Consider the following 20,590-nt stretch of genomic DNA (forward strand, 5'->3'; position numbering starts at 1 on the left):
CACGCGGTGGTACTTTGACAGACGAGCGTCTGTCTTCGTGCTGGCAGCTTCTGTGGCTCACAGCCATGCACGAAGGTTCAGAAAGAAATGTTGTGTGTCCTGGTTTTGCTAGAAAGGCACCTTTAAATCTTGCCCATGGTAAGCTGGGGCATTATGTGACATGCTGTAGGGTAACGACTGACGCGTGGCAGACAGCAGTGCCTCTGTGGCCTCTTACGCCTAGGCCACGACGCCACGCAAGACGCAGGAAGCTGGCAGCATGGAAAACATCCATTAGGCACACTACAGAAACAGCTGCTAGGCTGATAGAAACGAGCAGCAGTTTTGATCGGGAGTGTCGTGTAGTGTCAAACGTCACCGAGCAGTAAGAATCACAACTTCAAAAGCTATTTTGCTGAGAGAACGTTAACGTTAGCGCGCGCCAGCATTAGAAGGAAGATTTGATTATCGATTTGGAAACCAAAGGAATCAAATGAACATAACGCTCAGAAAGACTCTAATGGCTAAAAAATGACAGAATTGCAGAATACGGTCAACACTGCGGTGAGGCAGACATAGTTTGGCAAGGCAAGAGATTCAGAAATGAGGACAGTACTTTATTAATCAGCAATTATCTAATTCTGTGTCTTCACAAGTTTCCGGGTTGCATCTCTGCCTCATTACAGGAATATATATCTATCTATATCTATCTATATCTATCTATATCTATATAGCTGCCTCATTAGGATACACACACACACACACACACACACACACACACACACACACACAAATACAGCCATAGTAATTTGACTGGAGCTCAAGAAATAAGTCTTTTACTAAGTCCATCCTTTCTACCACCACTGTCACAAAAATTAAATCTCGGTGAAGACAGCTACCAGGTGTAGAAAGTGAAGCATTTTCTTAAAGCAAACCAGAAGGCTTCAGATTTTTTCAGATTTCTCGGCTACTTTCTCTAGAATTGGATGAATTAGTATTAAATATCGGGGATAATTTTCACTCTCTACCCCAGTTAAGTTGCCCTCAACTCAGTACTACAACACCACTAAGTCACGTTCAACAGTAAGATTCCTGCAGACTTTACTTGCCATCTTACAGAAACTCACTGGCTCACTCACTTTTCAGCCCTTTCGGGACAGGAGAAGCATTCAATCTTTGGCATTCCTAGAGCCGATCCGCTGCCCCCATCACCCAGGTCTGGAAGGAACAACTACAAAGGGGGAAAGAGCAAGGTGTTCCCAAACTGTTGTTTTCCCAAGCACCTCCCACGGATTAAAAAGCCAACCGTTACCAAAGGCACCCGCAAAGGCCATCAGCAGCACTTCAGATTCCCCATAGAGATCGGCCAGCTTCACGTGGAAGAGTTCGCTGGCTTCATGCAGTAAAGACGCTCGTGTGACAGCAGCATGTCCTGTATTCTAGTCCTTGCTCCCATCGCATTATTACATCTTTTACAAAATTAGACAGAAAAGTTTGGGGTACGGGAGCCCAACTTCTGCCTGAATCTCTGTGTGACTCTCCGGCTGCTGTCACACATCCTAGAAGCTCCACCAATCACCAAAGTCATAGCTACACCTAATGCAAAGGTGGAGAGCCGAATAACTTCTGGCTTTGCAGAGACATGAAAGGAGACCCATCTTGGGCGCTCTCCCCTCCAGTTACTTTTAACAATCAGAGCACAAAGCCCTCTTCCCAATTGCTCAGTCATAAACCACTGGGCATGCCCGGTTTTTCATAGACTCTGCAAGACGGCACACTAAATATGGCTCCTACACCACAGGCACTCTGTCTGTCTTTTGACCCTCAAAGACCGCATTTTCAAAAAGCAGCCGTGTGTTTCAAGACACAAACAAACGCTTCTGAAAGTAGCCGAAGCCACACTGCAACCCTCGCACATTTGGGTCAAAGGCAGCACCGACAGGGCCACTTTTAACTCTCAAGTTCATCAGCAATCAAGCAACTCCAAAGGGCAATTCTCGTTCTCAGAGCGCCTGACTGCTGTGAAACGTTGTACCGTGCAGGAAAAGCAAAGCAAGCCATTATTACGTTGAAGCTCCCTTACGTATGAGGGAGGGAACTTCCAGCAACAAGGTCAAAGCTATAAAATACTGCAAAAAAGGAGGTCCATGAACGCGACTGCTTTCCAGGCCAAAGGCAAGTCCCTCTTTGACCTTGCTTTTCCACACAGCGCCTTGCACTTTATCAGCATCTCTGGAAACCCACACAAGATCCTGCTTAGCTCCGTGCCCTAGGGAAGTGCAGTGCAGTGGAAAACGTAGCTTAAGTCACCTTGCAGAGCTATGCAGCCAGACTTCACAGGGATACGTAAACTGTAAATGACTTTCAAGCACCGAAAACAAGCATCTTTCCCAGCACACATTTCTGCCTGCGGAGGCTTTTCTGCCTCCACGCAGTACGAGTCATCCAAATAACATGATTCTCCTTACTGAAGACGATTGCCGATATGGATAATCACTGTCTTGGGAGAGCAATCCTGGCAGACTTCCCCAGTATAACTCAGCGCCACCTAGAAATGACTGCACGCCAGCAAAGCACCATACGCAACTCAGCAGCCATGTCGGTGCTTATGCTGTAGGTGCTCCCACACAAACACAAAGCACACGTCCTGGCTCATCGCTTGCCCTAACCTGCCCTGCTGCTGGTCCGCCTCCTTCCACCTCCTCTAGAAACACCTTTTCTATCAGGCCTAAAGTCAACAGTCCCTACTACTCCAACATTACATACGCTGCACTTGTTCCTTTCGTCCTTAGAGCTTTACTTGCCCACCCATCTGGGCGAGTACCACCTTCCCACTTCGATACACTGAAGGGTGCACAGAATAACATGGAAAAGTGGGGCTAAGGACCTCGTTGAGGTCACAGGGCGACAAACGCAACACTGACCATCGGCTTGCAGTCCTAGGTCTCGTGCAGGCAGTCAAGACTGTCTTTGATAGCATGGCGAAGGGCAGACGCGTGACATCATTTCACAAAAAATAAACAAGTGATGGTTGCTTATTTTTCAACCATAAATAATGACAGAGCTGAACATATACATTTTCCTCTTACACTGCCTTGCTTTTCTTCTCATGTCCCATTTCTTCTCCTGAACTGTCTTCTCCTCAGTTTGAAAAGTCTTGGAGCTGGGGACCAGCAGCCAGACTGTAAGAGTTACCTGTGTCAATGGCAGACAGCCACCTAGGGACCTTGTAACATTCTGCCACTTAGCTGCAGCCAAGAATGGAGAAAGTGCTGCAGCCACAATTACAGTGAAGCTGAGGCACACAGTCATCGGATGGAGACTTAGACTTAATTTCCCCCAAAGCCGGCCACTAGCTCTACAGAACACGAGCCTTCTTTCTTTTTCATTGGCACTATTTTAACAGGATGGCAAAACACACACCCTCCTCTCCTTGACGTCAGAGCAAACACGGAGTCAGGCTGTAAGGCATATGTATTCTATCCGGAACAGCTGACGGGAGAGAAATCTAGCTCAGGGACATAACAAGCACCACCATATGCAGTCTGCGATAATTTTCAAGAAGTGTTGAGCTGACAGGACATCTATGCCCGCCTGCTCTACAATAACAGCACCTCTGGAAATAATTCTAACAAACCGCCCACACTTCTGTGTATGGGGGTTGCAGTAGCCAAGACTCACAGATCAGTTCAGTTCTTTCTTCCACTTTCCCATGTGAAAAAGAAAAGGAAACTGTGAAAGGGCTCATTACTAACGCTTAGTCTGAATATAATGTACATATACAATGTTGCATATTTAATTTTAATGCTCTTGCTACTGTCAATTTAATTCCGTACCCCATTATGCAGAACACTCTCAAGAAGCTTCATCTAGGCCCTCCACCCCTCTTCCTTCCCACTTTGCTCGGGGCTGCGTCCCAGCCCAGGCCCTGCCCGGGCTGTGCCATGCCAGGCCTTACGCCTTGCTCGTCTGACTTCACTTTGGTCCTGCCTCGTCCCTGCAGACTGGGCTGGCGAGCCCACGGCTGACCCCGGTCACCATCACCAGACCTGCCCTGCCCTTCTTGTCCAGGCGCTACGGGAGCGCGCCAGGTCCCTGCCCTGCCGTCACCCTTGGGTCCCAGCTCGCCTGCCTCTGCAGAGCTGCCCGACGCTTGCAGCTCCCTGACAACTACGCTTACAGTCTCTGGCTTGCTCCAGCTGGCACCCAGCTCGAGCTGAAATGAAGGATCGCGTACGAGGCTGACCCTGACTTAGGGGTGAATGCCTGGGGACTTTTACAGCAGTTTGGCAGCCCAGGTGGGACCCAGGCTTCTCTGCTTGATGTGACTCTGGAGCAACTGCTGCCGGCATACGGGTGAGTTCACCTCATGGACTGCTCCTCGGGTTACACCGATTCAGGGATACTTAATTTCCACCACTAAGTATTTTATTTGGGGCTCAAGTCTCTTGGAAAAGCAGGAAAAAAGAGCAGGTTATTTGGGGTTCAAGTCCCCTGAAAGAAGGGAAAAAAGAAGAGAAAGAAAAAAAAAAGAGTTTGAAAAAGGGAAGAGGAAAAAAGTGGGTTCAAGTCCCATAGCGCACACACTGAAGGAGGATGAGTGAAGGGGTTTGAGTCCCCAAGGGAAAAAAAAGAAAAAAAAAAGAGAAAAAAAAATCTGAATTCGAGTTTTGCCCCACAGATAAAACACCTTCTGTGGAGACGTCCTCAGACTGGGTGAGTACTGTCTTTCCTACGTTCCTATAAGCTTTTACGATTTGGTGGAGTGCGAGAGGAGAAGAAAGAAAAAAAAGAGGGAAAGAAAAATGGGAACTGGATTAAGTGCTCCAAAAGGGAGACCCTTGGCAGAAAGTATTACGAATTGGAAACGTATTCCAGGGATTGCAGGTATGTCATTGAGGCGATTAATAACTTTGTGCTGGGAGGACTGGGCTTTTATTACTTGCGATGGCAATGCAGATGAACGCTGGCCGTCGAGTGGAGGTTTTGATTCACAAATATTAACTTTCTCATGGCACCAGCCTGAGGATCATTATCCTGGTCAAATGGATTCCTGGTATGTGTGGGACAACTGGGCATATGAAGGCCAGAAGGACAGCACGGTCCAAACAATGATGATGCATGCGGGAAGCAGCAGACGGTCAGGGCATGGTAGTCATGATAATGGCAATGGGAACGAAAATAAGATCAGAAAGGGGAATGAGAATGGAAGTCATGAAGAGCGTGAGGAAGGGAGAAATAATGATGAAGGAGGGGCTGCTTCCCCGTTGTATCCTGCCCTCCCATTACCCACTGCGAATGCTGAAATAATACAAGCCCCCTTACGGGTAGTCCCAATAGCTGGTGCCCTGCGAGAGGGAGGAGGAGGAGTACCCCAAGTCTTTACTGAGTTTATAGACCCTGCGGATCCCTAGATTTGATTATGTGGCGGCAACAGTAGACACAAACAGTCAAAGAGGTTCCTGCAGAGCATTGATGATAATTTCTTGACACAGGTGGTGGAGACGCCAACGAGGAGAGGTGCGCCGCTAGGCCTTGTACTAACAAACAAACAAGGTCTAGTTGGAGATGCGAAGGCTGGGGGCAGCCTTGGCTGCAGTGACCATGAGATGGTAAAGTTCAGGATCCTACGAGGAAGAAGCAGGGCAATAAGTAGGATCGCAACGCTGGACTTCAGGAGAGCTGACTTTGGCCTCTTCAGGGACCTACTTAGGGGAATCTCATGGGGTAGGGCCCTAGAAGAAAGGGGCGTCCAGGAGAGCTGGTTAATATTCGAGTATCACTGCCTCCAGGCTCAAGAGCAGCGCAGCCCTCTGAATCCAGCAAAGGGCGCAGGAGAGCTGCATGGATGAGCAAGGAACTCCTGGCCAAACTCCAACAGAAGAAGGACGTCTACAGAATGTGGGAAAGGGGACAGGCCACTGGGGAGGAATATAGGGGCGTTGTCAGAGTCTGCAGGGATGCGACAAGGAAGGCTAAGGCCCAGCTGGAATTAAATCTGGCGAGGGATGTCAAGGACAACAAGAAGGCCTTCTTCAAATACATCAATAGCAAAAGGAAGACTAGGGACAATGTGGGCCCGCTGCTGAATGGGGCGAGTGCTCTCGTGATGAAGGATACGGAAAAGGCAGAGTTGCTGAATGCCTTCTTTGCTTCAGTCTCCACTGCTAAGGCCAGCCCTCAGGAATTCCAGACCCTGGGGACAAGAGAGAAAGTCTGAAGAAAGGAAGACTCTCCCTTGGTTGAGGAGGATCAGGTTAGAGATCTTTTGTCCAAGCTTGACCTCCATAAATCCATGGGCCCTGACGGGATGCATCCACGAGTACTGAGGGAGCTGGCGGATGTTATCGCTAGGCCACTCTCCATCACCTTGGAAAGGTCCTGGAGAACAGGAGAGGTGCCTGAGGACTGGAAGAAAGCCAGTGTCACTCCAGTCTTCCACAAGGGCCAGAAGGAGGAGCCAGGAAACTCCAGGCCTGTCAGCCTCCCCTCCACAAGGACAAGAAGGTGATCAGGAGGAGTCAGCATGGATTCACCAAGGGGAAATCATGCTTGACCAGTCTGATAGCCTTCTAGGATGGAACGACTGGCTGGGTAGATGAGGGGAGAGCAGTGGACGTCGTCTCCCTGGACTTCCGCAAGGCTTTGCACACTGTCTCCCATCACATCCTGCTAGGGAAACTGAGGAAGTGTGGGTTGGATGAGTGGACAGGGAGGGGGATTGAGAACTGGCTAGATGGCAGGGCTCAGAGGGTTGGGGTCAGTGGCGCAGAGTCTAGTTGGAGGCCTGTAGCTAGCGGTGTCCCCCAGGGGTCAGTCCTGGGTCCAGTCTTGTTCAGTGTACTCATCAATGACCTAGATGAAGGCCCAGAGTGCACTCTCAGCAAGTTTGCTGATGATACGAAACTGGGAGGAGTGGCTGACACACCAGAAGGCTGTGCTGCCCTTCAGAGGGACCCGGACAAGCTGGAGAGCTGGGCAGAGAGGAACCTCCTGAAGGTCAACAATGGCAAGTGCAGGGTCCTGCACCTGGAGAGGAATAACCCCCTGCACCAGGACAGGCTAGGGGTTGACGTGCTGGAAAGCAGCTCTGCAGAGAAGGACCTGGGAGTCCTGGTGGACAAGCTGACCGTGAGCCAGCAATGTGCCTTTGTGGCCAAGAAGGCCCGTGGGATCCTGGGTTGCATTAGGAAGAGCGTTGCCAGCAGGTCGAGGGAGCTGATCCTCCCCTTCTACTCTGCCCTGGTGAGGCCTCACCTGGAGTGCTGGGTCCAGTTCTGGACTCCCCAGTACTAGAGACACATGGCACTACTGGAGAGAGTCCAGCAAAGGGCTACAAAGAGGATGAGGGGACTGGAGCATCTCTCCTCTGAAGAAAGGCTGAGAGAGCTGGGCCTCTTCAACCTGGAGAAGACAAGACTGAGAGGCAATCTCATCAATGCCTACAAGTATCTGAAGGGGGGGTGTCAAGAGGATGGGGCCAGACTCTTCTCAGTGAGTGGCCAGTGACAGGACAAGAGGCAACGGGCACAAACTGCAACACAGGCAGTTCCATCTGAACACGAGGAAAAACTTCTTGACTGTGAGGGTGACAGAGCACTGGAACAGGTTGCCCAGAGAGGTTGTGGAGTCTCCTTCCCTGGAGATACTCAAAACCCACCTGGACAGGATCCTGGACAGCATGCTCTAGAAGACCCTGCAGGGGGGACTGGACTGGATGGGGGCAGGGGGGCTGGACTGGATGATCTCCAGAGGTCCCTTCCAACCTCAACCATTCTGTGATTCTGTAACAGACCCCTCAGTGGCAGGAGGACCCCAAGAAGGTCATTCGAATCCTGAAAGGCATATTTCAGGCATATGACCCTCCCTGGGGAGGTGTACAGATGGTAGTAGACACTCTGTTGACACCAGATGAGAAACATGCCATTTTAGATGCCAATCAACATTGGGCAGGAGAGGGAGGGGATCCTGAGGCTCATACCCCCTGGCCTGCTATAGATCTTGGGTGGGATTATTCAAATGATGCAGATCACAGGCACCTTAGACAGGCTCAGAGAGGACCAGAAGAAGCTATTAGGCTTGCAGCTGTTAGACCAGCAAATTGGTCAAGGGTGGGGGAGCACCACCAACAGCCTACTGAGCCCCCATCCACATCTCTGTCTTGCTTGTTTCAGCAATTTCAGATGTATGGGGGGGGAGGGGGGGCAGCAGTGGAGCAGACCCAGAAGCCAAAGCTAAGAGATCTATTAGTTGATCAAGCTGCCATAGATTAGAGAAATATTTTTCTAAACATGGGCCTGACAACTGGCCAGGAAAGACTAGGTGAGATTGTCTGCCTGGCAACTCTTGCCTGTAATGGGCATGAGGCTAAGAAATTAGAGGGAAAAAATAAATTAAAAAAAGGAAGCAGCAACAAGTCTGGCTGCAGTCATGCAAGGGCTCCTCCCTCCGAGTGTGGAACTGGGTTCTTTAGAGGACAAGGTCATGGATCTTCCCCTGGACAGCAGATGCATGGGATGGCTGCAGGACAAGGAGTCACAAGGGGAGGAAGGGGAATGCCACTAACTTCTACACCAGGGTCAGGGGTCTCAGGAATGCTGTTTTTGTGGCAACTCAGAATATGGGCAGTGTGAGCACCCAAGCCATCCACAATTTCCAGCACAGTCAGGGTGAACCCTCCTTCTGGAGAAGAATCAAGTCTCAGGCCAAGCTGATCAATGACTACTCGAGGAGGAACATAACTGTCCTCGTGTTAAATGTGTATGTATGTTCTCAGATGTAATCCCTTTGGAGAGTCAGGGCTGCACAACCAGGAAAGTTGCTGGAAAGCAAGTAACCTTTTGAGTGGATACAGGGGCTACTTTCTCCCTTGAATTATGCAGATGAACAGTTGTGTTGCCGGGAGGCCTGGAAAGTAGGGGGTGATGGGAGGAGGAGAAAAACCTGAGCAAACCATTACTGACAGCTATAGACGCAAAATCAATATGGAAGCAATAGCTTTTGGTTGAAGAATCACCTGTGTTTATTAGGGTGGGATTTGTTACAAGCACTTCACACACAGATACAGGCAAGTCCAAACAGTATGGATTTAGTAGTTAGAGGCGTTTTCAAAGTCAGTGCATCAGAAGTGCCAGTTCCAGGGGCCCATGTTCCTATTGAATTAGCTGCTGTGCCTGCTAAATTGTGGAGTGAAAAAGGAACAGACAGGGGGCTTGCTTTTATCTGCAGAGCCTGCGTGCATAAAAACTCTCCAAGGGCCCCCCCCCTCCCCCCCCCCGGTAAAACAATATCCTATCCCACAGGAGGCAGAGAAAAGCATTCAGAAACAAATTGACCTATTTAGAGCAGGGGGTTTTGAAGCCCTGCATTTCTCCTTTTAATACACCCATTTTACCAGTACATAATCATCATCTGGACAGTGATGGAGATCCTGAGCATCCATTTGTACAGGATTCACATGCCTCTGTAGTACCTGACCCTTTCACAATTTTTAACTCAAACTCCTGTAGGGGTTAAGTGGTTGACAACAGATTGAACTTCAGCTTGCTTCAGTATACCTGTAGCAGCAGAGTCAACTTCTGTTCACCTTTACCTGGAAAGGACAACTGACCTGGACACAGCTTCCACAAGGATTCACTGGCTCACCAGCTCTTTTTGCTCAGTTGTTGCAGAAAGGTTTGCATAACATTGTCTTATCCTCCCACTCAGTGGTAATACAGTATGCAGACAGTTTATTGCTTGCTAGCAGAACCAAAAGTGTTTGTAACTTCAGATACAACAATTCTGTGTACAGCCTTAGCTGAAAAGGGACACCATGCATCCCCATCTGAACTCCAGTTTTGTCGAGAAAGAGTAAAACATTTAGGATTTAGTCTAACTGAAGGAAAACAACCAAACAATCCTGAGCACATCAAAGCCATTGAAGATCTACCTTGACCTGTGATGATGAAAGACAGATTAGAGGTTTTTAAGGGGCAGTAGGCTTCTGTAGACCATGGATTCCTGGGCTGGGGGAATTAGTTAAACTGTTACTGGAAGCGACTAAACAGAAACAAGTAGAACCTATAAAGCAGACACCTCAGATCTGGCATTTAAAAAAAAATTAAGTCAAGCCCCAGCTTTAGGGCTCCCTGGTTATTAAAACAACCTTTCCAGCTGTACATTCATGAACAACAAGGGGCTGCCAGTAGACTGCTGACTCAAATGCTAGGTCCTCAACCCTCATCAGGCACATATCACCCTGTACAATCAGATGCTGCCCTCTGGGGAACTCCTGGGTGTATCCGTGTGGTGGCTGCTGCAGCAATCATTGCTGAGAAACATTGAACCATAGGTTCTGGGACCACCCCCCGACCATATACATCCCCCATGAGACAAAAATTCATTAAGATTTCCACTCCAAGTTCTGTCTCCACAGCAAGCATATAAACAGGAATTACTTTGTCAACATGGTAACAAATTGAACCCAGCTACCCTACTTCTCTCGCCTAGGGACAAGGAAAAACATTACCACGATTGCACGAGGGTGAAGCACCTTGGGGGAAAAACCTCAAGACTTAAAGAGGCTCCCTTCCCTAACCCAGGTTTAGCTTTGTACGTAGCTGGATCTGCCTACTATCGTGAGGGTAAGCAGCCAACTGGTTACACAGCAGTACCCGATTTCAAAATACTGGAAGCTCAGCCCCCTAAGATCTACTATGAGTGCGCAAGGGGCCCAACTGGTCACTTTGGCAAGAGCAACAAGGCTTTCTAAAGTCAAAACTGTTAATATTTATACCGAATCAAAGCAAGCTTTCGGAGTCTGTCATGCAGTAGGGGCACTATGGAAAGAGCAAGGGGTCTTACCCTCCAGCAGAAAGAGCATCCCACACAGCCCACAAGTACATGAATTGGTGGATGTTACTCAAGATCCTAAACACACTCCTGTGATTCACGGCCCTGCACATCACCAAGGCAGGACCACTATAGAAAAAGGCAACAATTATGCCAACTCAGGAGCCGCTCAAGCGGCTCCCTCACAATGGGATGCTTTGTTATGCCCTACCATGACAGAAGGGCCAGGCATGTCCTAACTATCCAACATATATGACAAAGAAGGTGCCAAGGAAGAAAAGGATAGTTGGGAAGAACTTGGAGGGGAACAAGACAAAACTGGAATTCGGACCATCAGAAGCCAGCCTCTATTGCCTAGAACAGGCCTGTTACCTGTGGCACAGTGGTGCCAATGAAAGGGACACAGCAGAATTGAAGGTGTCCCAGAACAAAGACCAAGAGCATGGGCAGCTCCAGGGATATACACAGTTACCAAGCAAATAGTATCAAGCTGTGATCAGTGCCAACACTTTGCTGACAAACATAAAACAGTTTCAAGGAGCAAGGCCATGGGTTTACTTTCCTTTTCAGCACTTGCAAATTCATTATGCAGACATGCCACCAGCCTACAGGTATCATCATCATCATCTGTTGGTAACTGCAGATCAATTGACTGGCTGGCTGGAGGCATTTCCTACAAGGAAAGCAGATGCAGCTGGGGTGGCAAAGGTTTTATTAAAAGAAACAGTGCCATGTTATGGAACTCCAGAAAAAAAATGATTCTCATAGGGGAGCACCTTTTACAGCTCAAGCATTACAAAACACTTGCAAGTCCTTAAGCACAGTATCCCAACTACATGTTTCACCCCGTCCAGAATCTTCTGGACAAGTAGAACAAAGGAATAAAACAGGGGAAACGAAATTAGCAAAGTCTTGTGCAGAAACTAACCTAAAACAGCCAGAGGTTTTAAGTTCAGGATTATGGGATATTAGAAACACCTCAGAAAAGTGTTGGTCTTACCCCCCCCCAGAAGTGCTATTTGGTAGACATTTGGCTGTCCCAGGGACTTATTTACCTGTATCAGAACTGCTGGACAGGGATGAACACATAACTAGGCATGTAACGCATCCTCAGAACTCAACTAACCATTTACAGAAACAAGCTGTTCTGGCACAGCCTGTACCTCTAGCCTTACAAGTCCATACCTATGGACCAGGAGATTTGGTATTGACGGAAAAGTACGTCCAAAAGCATAAACTGGAACCAGAGGGGGAAGGACCATATACTGTGCTTCCGTTCCTATTTTGCAGTCCAGATTGCTGAGCAGGAATCCTGGATTCACATGTTAAAAATACAATCCACCAGAACACTTCTCAGAAGAGTCATCTTCATCATAGGGTGTTGCGTGGAAGCGATGGAAGGACGGATAGCAATTCACCGGGAGACTCCCAAACACCCTTGTATACGACAACAGGCCGCTACCAAGAATGCCACGGATGCTGCATGGGTAACTACGGTAGCCGCAACAAGGGGTCACAGAGACAAGCAAATCTTTTGCCGTTTTACTGATCAAACAGTTACACTGGAAGTAGAAGTGAGCCATTGTTGTAGTATGACCTGTTACGGCCAACAAAGTCATATAGAGGTCCCTGTGAACACTCGTGCAAGTTCTGAGGAAATTTCTACGGAGGTTCAAAGCGCGTCCGGTAAAACATGCGCTAACTACTCCTATGACCACTAGTAGCATTACTCCCACTATTAAACCTCCCACCCCTAAATTAAGACTTTGGACCTATCCAATAGGACCATCTGTGATGAAGACAGGAGGTCAAACTGTGCTGGTTAATCCAACTTGGTCCTTAAAATGAGGAGAACCTAGTTGGCAACTAAATATCCCACGGATCAAGCCTCAATGGGTGACTTTCTTGCAAAAGAGCTATGTTGGATGGGAGACACGGTTAAATTGCAGGGAACAAAAAAAAAAAAAAAAAAACCAAAGACAAGACATCCACTGGCCTGATGGGTACTGGCCTAGGTGCACTAAATGGTATTGAGGCAGAAGTGCTGATGAATAAACTGGCCACATCCACAACAGATTTGTCCAAGTTGCAACATCCATTGCAATCATCTTTGACCACATTAGGGAAAACACAATGGCTAATGTCAGACATGTTACCTCAGTGGGAAGTAGATTAACAAGCACAACCACCAATTAATAATAGACACCTTAGGGGTACTTCAAGGAAATACATCAACTGCCCTTAGTTGCATTCAAGCCCAACTGTGGACAGAAACAATAGCTGCATCAAGAATAAGGGCAGGGGAGACTGGCATCCTTCCAGCAGAAATCCAAACACTGGTGATGGGAAAAGAGTACTGTCTCTGAGCAGAAATATCAAGCTTGGTGGCAAAAGCTTAACTTTACATTCAATAAGGAGCAAGAAGTGATAACTGCTTTCATTCTCACTAGTCAAGAAGCACAGGTCTACAACCTACCCTATTATCCCTCTCAGCCTGATCCATAGGGATGTGACATTACATCCTTTGCAACACAGGGGATGGGCACAGCACATCTGCGATAGGTGGAACACTATAGACTTAACCACCCGCACAGTTCAGGATGAATTAGGATTTGCCCGCAAAGGTAATGCCCTACAAACTCAAGACATTTGTGTACACACAGAACAAAGTGCTTGTCACTTCAGGGGGCAGACAGAGTGAAAACGAGAACGTAACTTTGGTCTACATTGGAAAGGGTTGTGTATGTTTGCAGAGTCAGTGCAGAACTTCGATAATTGACGGTGCAATGTTTATCACAAAACTAGTTAAATTTGTGCACGTGTCTCTTCACAACAACAAAAGGGATGTGGCTACAATTACACAAGCCCAGTAACAACTCACTAGTTACTCCAGGAAAGTTATTCCTGGATTCACGAATCACCACCACTGCCTACTGGATTGAATCTCAATTGAGTGCAGGAGTTATTACACCATGACCAACTGCACACATCGCTCCAAAAGGTCAAAGACAGAGGGAAAAGTACACTGACTGCAGGGCATGAGACAACAAATTCAAACAGTACTTGAAAGAGCCAAAAAAGACAGAGCATAAATGGTGGGAAACTCTGGGTGGTCTCCCACCACTTCTGGCTCCTATAATCCTTTCGCTGCATCCTGGAGCCATTCTGTTCTGTCTAATCATTGTGCGCTTTGTGCTCACCTTGGGATTGCACAGAAAATCATGGAGGCTGGCTGCTCATCTCAAAAAATGGACATGTTACTAAGACCAACAGCCAGAAAAACAGGGGATGTGTACGAAAACTGTTAATTCCATTGGCATAACCTCGATTAACTTGGCATCAGCGCCTAAAGTAGATGAAGCCTGCAGGCCTCAAGGTCAAACTGTCAATGAACTCAAGAAACACTGCTGATGCTGTGACATTGCCCATGAGGCAACCGCAAAACCAATTAAAACTAGCTAACAAAGATACAAAACCAGCTAATGAGGATACAAAGTAGAAGGCAGGAGACAAGATGCAAGGCACCTGAGTTGCAGCTGACCTTTGAGAAGATCAGGGACTGTGAGAAACAAGCACATGGCAACTAGCCTGGGATGTAGGCCAGGACCTGTCAAAGGGAGGCAAGACACCAATCAACCAACCAGGAGGAGACAGACCACCACCAACTCAGTAAAGAACATTGGAGGAGACCTTCTCTGGCAGGCAGGGCAATAAAACTGTAAAGGGTATAATTACCCCACAGTTTCTTTGTTCAGGGCCCCTCTTCAGAGGCACCCAGCTCAAGCTGAAATAAACCATCATACACAAGCCCGACTGACTTGGGGGTGAATGCCTGGGGACTTCCATAGCATCTGCATTCACAGCAAGTCCTAAAAACGCACCTCACTCGCAAATTCTGTTTTGTTCTGGCTGTCTGGCTCAAGAAACTTGTTAAACATTAGCATTAATTTCTTTGAGGTTTTTTGTCTTTAAGGCAATTAGCAATTCTACTCCTGAGCAGATTTTACTAAAGCACTCTGAAATGCATTTCATTGGACAATGCCACATACATAGCTACCTTACATCAGCCAGCTCTTCCCACTAAGTTTTTTCCCCCCCGTTAATGATGGTTTTACTGGCGTTCTCCTTAAAAAATAAAAAAGTGAATAACCCTGCCAAAAGAGATTGTTAACCATCGACTCCATGGAAATCACGACTCCCAGGTGGTTCTCCCTTCTGCTTTCTGTTCCAGTGTACATTTTTCCCCTCAAAGAGCTTGCCCTTCAGCACCAGTACTCACATATGGACAGGGAAGAACACTTCTCAGGCCCCTCCTGGAGAGCTCCACTTAGCTAGAAGCTGTGGTGGGTTGTAATATCTGCCTGAATACCGTGTATTATGACACCATATTCTTGGTCTAGAAACCTGCCACATGCTGCACGTGAGGTGTCATGAGAGGCGACGAGGTTTCATGTCTCTTGTCTCTGGGTTTTTCTGTCAGCCTCTCATCTAAAACCTCTGCATTCCTTCTGCAAGCGATAGGAGGACCTACTGCCGAGGATTTCTCTTTTGAGCTTGTCCTTTCTTTCCTCTTCGACTTAAAATAAGTAGGAGTCCCATCACATGCGTTTCAACATCTCCTCCATAGAGCTTACTGCTTTCAATATTTAGAGGCACTTTGGAAAGACAGTCTTCAATGAGAAGCGTCTTAGTGGCCTTATAGTCTATTTTCACTAAGTCCTATTGGAACGTCAGATTTCCCAAAATTTAGGCCATGTTTTCTAAAAACATTTTTGCCATTGGGTTTCCACTAGCCCACAGGTGTTACACAGATCATTTCCCCCAATACCCTTTTCCAGGGGAAGGGCTCAAAGTGCCAACATAATGCTTGACCTCATTCTTCGGCCTAGCCCCTGTCTGCTTCGGTCATTATTTGGAGAGGCATGCCACTAGCTAAACCTGCAGAAGGACAACTCTCAATCCACGTGAGGTTGCTCTAGCTGATGATTTAGGTTGCTTCCTTATACCCAAGGTATTCCCGCACTATTCAGCAATGCCATCAGGCTTTGGAATTCTTCATTCCACAAAGCTCTCTCCCTGCCTATTCTCTTTGCCACCTTCCTTTACCCTCAAGCAGAAACCTGAAAGAACTATGATAAATCAAGAAGGAATCCTCTCAATTATATTAACACATCCATGAAGCTCTGCTTTTGAGCGCTTTGCTTTCGTATAGCTGTCTCCTGTTGGCAGAAGTCTCACTGCATTTTTGTCCCCAAGTACGCCCTCTATAGCTAACCTTATCCACTCCTGTCTAGGATCTACTCCTGTTCTTTTCCAATTCTTTTCTTTGCCATGCTGCAAACAGTACTGCTTTCTCAGTGTGTATATTCAATCACTATCCCCTCCCCGTCCCTCCCACCTCATGATCAACAGTTACTTCAATCTTGTTATGACTATCAAATCCACTTGAAACAATGCTGTGGTACCAATCACAGGCAAAGGCACATGCCCCGAGGAGACAGGTCCTTCTGTTCAAGGACCAAAAAGATAAAGGTACTCTGCACACGCCGTAGCAGTTTAAGACTCAAAAACACCTCGCTCTCCACTCAAAGCTGAAAACACCCTGATACAACTTCCGCAGTTGCCCTCACCCTTTAGGGCCTAAGTCCTAGTTTTTAGCAAGTCCCAGCCTGTTACACCGCACAGAAATGGCCTGAAATACAAGACACAAGTATCTAGCCTTACATGAACAAGGGCAACATCCATTTAGCCACCTCCTAATCTTAAGGCTTAGACCTCTTCAGGTTTCAAGACAGAGGCTCCATCCTAACCACGCTTGCCTCTTAGGGGTTCTCTGCATTCTTTTTACTAAACACCCCTGGGATTACCACACTGGCAAAGTTGAGTTAATGTGCCAGCTAACTCCTCCTTCATGAGGTAAAGACACATATTAAAGCTTTTCCAACAGATCCTACGTTCACAGAAAATAGACCCCGATTTGATTTCCTTGTCGGACAATACTTACTTTACAAACTCAACCTTGGCCCTGCACTCAGGCAGTCATGTTTTTAAGAGGTATTTAATTGCCTCAGACAACACACAAGCATTTTAGGAGGATTTGCTAAACTTCTAGTTTCCTGGGCCTTTCCAATCCTGCTACTGACTCCCTCAGCTGCTCAAGCATAAACATCATCTACAGTATGACTCCATCTTCCCAACAGGGAAAAAAACTAGTAGCGCTACCAAAAAAGACTTGCCTCAGAAGACGCTTGTGTAAACCATTTATACTGTCAGAGATGCCATTCACATGGCCTTCCGGTTTCTCTGTGTACACATCTAGCATTTCATTTTCAGCATTCCTGAGTTTTCCCTACTGAGGCTAGGGAAAAGTTACCACCCGAAAGCCATTTCCTTCCATATTTGCTTAGAACTGAACAGATCAACACCTCAATGCTCTGCAAACACTGCAGACCTAAGATTTCAAGTCTACATTACTCAATTGGTCAATTCCCCTCCCCCTTTGGTTGCATTCTAAAATCCACAGCTCCTGTTAATTAAGAGAATGCAAACTGCCCAAGCTGACCTCCAGCACCACCTATATGGCAAGTCCCAAAATGAGAGAGATCTGTAATCCAACTCATACTGCATGCACAACGACATCCCCTTCGCTTCTCGTCAGAGAGGATTATATTGCCCTTGCTCATGCTCCTACCTTACTGGCTCCTAATCCCTTGTTTGGCAAGGCCTCACTGTGCTGTAGTCTGGCTTTTAAAAAGTCCTCCTTCCTTCTGCTTTGGTTGGGAAGCCAGTCAGTTTTTACCTAAGAAAGTTGACAGCCTTTAAAAATGACTTCATGAAAACACCACAACTTCTCTACTGTGCTACAAAATCATGACATTAAATTTAAAGTACGAATTTTAGATGCAAAGAAGTTAATCCTAGTAGCTCTCTCCTTATTTGTTATATTCATTCAGTAATGCAGCAAAGCATATAAGCATTTGGGTCATTCTGATACATTTGAAAACCACTCAGCTCCCAATCAGGTAACATTGATTTTATAAACAACAGTCTGTGTTAGATGGAAACTAGCTGGAGCTGTCAGTATTGCCAAACCACAGAGAAATAGCCTATACCTGCCTACTGCTAGAAAGCTTGAGAGAACTGCAAGCGACATCCTCTCCAGTCCAGTCAGGGTCTTCCGAGAGGCTAAATACAACTTCAGAATCCACATGTGCAAAACAAATATGGCATCTGTCAAAGCTTCCACGCATCAAAGGAGGAACAAAAGGGATCCATGCTAAAAACCACACACCACTAGGCTGAGCAGCTATTCATTACAAAACAAATAGGCAACTGCACATGAAGCACCAACCAGAACTTGGTGACGCATCATGCTCTGACAGCATGCGAGTGATAATGAGACCAAACAGGCACACTGCAGTTCCATGTAGGACTCTTTCAGCAGCCACACTCAGCACCTTGAAAAACCAGCTAGCACCTGAGCTCAGGGAAGTCTGGCCACTTCTTTAAACTCTGGCCCAGCTGAGGACAAACAGGAGCCTCTGCAATGCTCCCTGCCAGGCTCTCATACCTATGAGAACTATCCACTAGCACAAGCCAGTTCTTGGGGGACAGGTCAACAATTAGTCCAGCCCAGGTAGCCCTTCACCTTCAACTCCTGCGAGAACATTTCCTCCACATTCCTCCAGTGCGGAACTGAAAAAAACAGGCCATCTTTGAGAGCATTCTCCCCAAAACAGCAGAGAAGCCTTTTACAGCACCATGCAGCAACAGGCTGAGAAGACTGTTCAAAATATAAGTGCTCTGGGGCAAAGACCACATTCAGCAAGCTGGCAAGTCACTCCAGCAGGGAGAGGGGTGAGTCTTTCAGAAATCACCCAAGGGGACAACCAGCTCCTGCTCCTGTTCCCCCACTGCACATGCTTTTGCCCTCATTCCCCAGACACTGCTACCACAAACACAGGAGAATCCCCGAGAAACTACTCTTACTGCAATTCAATTCACCTCAGACTTTCTCCTGCAGTTCTGCCCACAGCTTTAAAAAGAAAAACCACAAGACTTCCTCATCAAAATGACTCTAAGGAATCAAATTGAGAAAGCCAAACAAAAACTTCTCCCCTATCTGCATCTCTTTTGTGTCCTGTACCTGGCAAGCATCCAGACAGAGTTCCCCATGCTCCTCCTGAAAGCAGACTTCCCAGCTGTGCTGCCAGAGATGGATGAATTGTTCTGACTCATGGCTGGTGCTTCATTTTTTGGTCCTCTCCAGTATGTTGCTCCCTGGCCTCCACCATCCCCTCCTCCTCAAATAAGGGAGCAAGATTTTCCAAAGTGGCCAAAGTGCTCTCCACTGTCTATCTCAATTGCCAAATATGCCAAAGCTTGCTGCCCTTATTAGTCTCATCAGAGGTCATCTGCTCCTGTAACTACTCCATTGTAAGATCTAGACTTCACAGCAATTTTTTTTTTTTTTTAAATCAGTGAGGTGAAATCTTTTACCTAACAAGTTATTTCTCAACCTTTTACTTAGAAAAGATCAAGAAACAAACTTCTTTAATCTGGAATAAATTCAGCAAACACAGATTTCATCTTGATGATCATAACAGCCCATCTCTGCTCCAACTTGGACAGTTCCCACTCAGGAAATGCCTCAGGATTACCAGCACCTATCAGTTCTCCCAGCAGGTCTTTCTCCCCAGTCTCCTTGCACTGGTCAATTACATGGTAACTGAATATAATGTAACAGGCCACCCGGCCCTGGTACCCAGAGGACAGGACTGAGAAATTAGCTGCCTCTAGACTGATAGAGCAGCGCCACCTGGTGCTAACAGTCTCCAAGTATGAATTTCCTTCTAATCACCACACCCAGCTGGGCCACTCCATTACATCCCCTTGCTCACTTTGTCACCCCCAGGGCAAGGCTCTTCATTTGTCCTGCACCTGCTCCCAAAAAGTCACTGCTAAAACTTGTCCCGAAGCCACCAGTAACCAAAGCCTCCCAGCTCATAATCCTTCCACATTGGGGAAAAAAGGCTTACCCCTTCAATGCCAACCCCCTTCACCGTAACACAAGCAGGAAGCAGCCTAGACTCAAGCCCCTTCTGCAGCCCACTCTGCTGATGCAACAATAGGAACCATTGGGACTTGAAAGGAGCTGAAGGCAGGCTTGAGAAACCAACCTAGACACCGAGGTCAAAGATTGAGGAGACCCTTCTAGTCTTCTCAGCAGAAGAGCAAGCCTCAGCCAGTATTAAGCTGGCTCTAGAAGGTAAATTCTAGAGAGTTCACTCTGGTCACTGACAGCAAAGGCAGATTTCAGTCCATCACAAGTGCTTCTCCATCTCCACCTGCCAGCCATGACCACCTTACCACCTGCAGGGCCTTTCCCTTCTCAACCACCCTGCAATGCAGGCTACTAACCCCCTCACAGAGAAGGGCAGATGGGCCTCAGCTACGCCCTCTGAAACCCACAAGGCTGCCCTCTTGACCAGACTCACTTCCACCTCAGAAACAGGGCCTCAGTCAAGTCTGCAGAGCCTTCCCTGAAGCAAGCACACCGGCATGCCCATCCACACTCGGCATAATCGCCATCTGCCAACTAGCTGCAGGCAAGTCAAGGACTCAGGGCAGCCAGACCTTGAGGCCAATCACCACCACACTCCACAAGCCATTCCATCCCTGCAACATTAGACAGAGAAGCTAAGCAACAGCAAAAAAGACTGCCAAGCAGCATATCCATGGTGTCAGAATTCAGGCTGTCTTCACCACCGGAACCAAG

The sequence above is a fragment of the Struthio camelus genome, chromosome 4 (genome assembly GCF_040807025.1).
Source record: "Struthio camelus isolate bStrCam1 chromosome 4, bStrCam1.hap1, whole genome shotgun sequence".
In the NCBI taxonomy this organism is placed as follows: domain Eukaryota; kingdom Metazoa; phylum Chordata; class Aves; order Struthioniformes; family Struthionidae; genus Struthio; species Struthio camelus.